The sequence below is a fragment of the Cicer arietinum genome, chromosome 1 (assembly GCF_000331145.2).
Source record: "Cicer arietinum cultivar CDC Frontier isolate Library 1 chromosome 1, Cicar.CDCFrontier_v2.0, whole genome shotgun sequence".
Taxonomy (NCBI): Eukaryota; Viridiplantae; Streptophyta; class Magnoliopsida; order Fabales; family Fabaceae; genus Cicer; species Cicer arietinum.
In genome coordinates, this window is record NC_021160.2 from 51,975,041 (window position 1) to 51,977,712 (window position 2,672).

Below are 2,672 nucleotides of genomic sequence, written 5' to 3' on the forward strand. Positions count from 1 at the left end.
AAAAAATACTAACCCATGTTGGTTACAAGATCTTTCATTAGCCCATTTTTGAAGGTCCTCATGAAGTTTTGTGATATATGTCGAACGCAAAAGACATGATGCCAATTGCTGTTTACACGCCTAACAACACTTTTAATCGACTCATGTCTATCTGAAATCAAACAGAGGTTGGGCTGAGGTGTGACAAACATTCGTAGACGACTGAGAAAGAAAAACCAACCATTTGATGTTTCACCCTCAACAATGGCGTATGCTATAGAAATGGTATGACCATTACCATCCTGGGCGATTGCTATTAGTAAGGTCCCACGATACTTCCCATATAACCATGTTCCATCAACTGAAACAACTGGTTTACAATGATCAAACCCTTTGATACATGGTTGGAAACTCCAAAAGAGACGATGAAAGATAGCTTTGCTAGGAACTCGTTGGCCATCCTCAATAAAGGGTCCCACTTCAATATCGATAACAGTACCTGGAAGATAATGTTTAAAAGCAAGAATCCACCTTGGAAGCTCTTTATATGATTCCTCCCAATTGCCATATATTCTCTCAATGGCCTTTTGTTTTGCAATCCATAGTTGACAAATTTATTTAAGGTCAATATCATGGGTGGATGTTGATGGGTGTTGTGACGATGAGGCTATGGACTGATGGTGGATTTGTGTTTCAATAAAAGGGTATAAACATGGAATGGAGTTGGGATATGAAGAAGGTAAACTTACTTGTGTGTCGTCTCTAGGATCATCTACTAACTGTGCATAAACTTCAATTGTTGAAATACCAAGGCATTTACTTGCAATGAACATGTCAAACATCATATGCACGTCATCATCTCCTAAGAGATTTAACGATTCATATCGAACATGTCCTGGCGCAAGAGTTATAGGGTATCGGTAAATAACATCTACCACCCTTTGTGAGTTGTCTGGTTGGATCTTTGTTTGGATACATTTGATAAGTCCATCAAGTTTGATATTTTTTTTCACTTTTACCAATGATGTATTTGCGCATGCAAAGACAACACCTTCTATGTTTGTCCTCTCAACATGTCCATTGTAATATACTAGGACAAAAAACTCTGATGGAGCCATTGTAGGTAAAAGAAGTGTATGAGTAAGTGTTTAGAATGATATTTGTTTGTGTACTCAATAAGTGAACAACATTACATATTTATACTATGATTGATAACATCCCAATGATGTCAGTGTAATCCTCAAATCATCCACTGATTGGCTGGTTCGGATTTTTGGATAGGATAATGCTTACGTGTAAGATGACGTCAGCGTAATCTGGTACGATGACATCAGCGTAATCCTCAAATCATCCACTGATTGACTGGTTCGGATTTTTGGATAGGATAATGCTTACGTGTACGATGGCGTCAGCGTAATTCTCAAATCATCCACTGATTGGCTGGTTCGAGTTTTTGGATAAGATAATGCTTACGTGTACGATGACGTCAGCGTAATCCTCATATCATCCACTGATTGGCTGGTTCGGATTTTTGGATAAGATAATGCTTACGTGTACGATGACGTCAGTGTAATCTGATACGATGACGTCATCGTAATCCCCCAATCCTCCACTAATTGGCTTGTTCGGATTTTTGGATAGGATTGCAATTGTTTTATAAATAGTCATTAGGTTCATATTATTATTCACACACACTTTAAAGCTCTCACATTCACAGCATACAAGCTCTCACATTCACAACATATAAGTTCCATGGCTCTTTTAAGAAATCAGTATCTTCACAGGTCTAGAGATATCGCTGAGATGGTAAGTGGTTGTAATCATCTTATGTATACATATTTTTAATCATCATTTTCATAACTCTAATATTAAATTTATTTTAAATGTAGAACTTGATTGAATGTCACCACCACTTTAGAATGGAGGAACCACATGAAATGATAATGCCCTACTTGGAGGAAGCTGGGTTTTTGACTGTTGCAAAATTGGGATCTTGTAACGTGGACCCATCATTGGTGACCGCAATGGTAGAACGTTGGAGAACAGAAACACACACATTTCATCTTCCAATATGAGAGTGTACAATAACCCTTGAAGATGTTGCATTACAACTTGGTCTACCTATCAACGGAAGACCAGTAACTGGAGGTGGCGCTTTAGATTGGGATGAAGAATGCCAACAACTTTTGGGTGTCATTCCTCCAAAAAATCAAATGGTGGGCCAATTCGTCAAACTGAAAATGGTTAAAAGACACATTTGCTCATGTTCTGAATAATGCAGCAGCTGAGCAAGTACAACAACATTGTAGAGCGTACCTATTACGCTTGATTGGGGGTTTGGTAATCCCTAACAAATCTTGCAATAGAGTTCATTTTATGTATCTTCCCCTGTTGAAACATATTCAACGTGTTCGACTATATAGTTGAGGTTCAGCGTGTTTGGCAAACTTATACAGACAAATGTGTCATGCAACCGCACCGTCTTATGCATGTATAGGTGGATGTACATTGCTCCTTCAATCTTGGGTATGGTATCGCATGCCGTTCATTGCCCCTCATTGCACTAGAGAGATATCATTTCCACTAGCAAAACGGTAAAACATTTTTCATATTAATCCAATAAATTACATATAATATACTTGTCAAACTTGCTAAATAATAGTTTTATATTCTTTTACTAGATGGATTGGCAG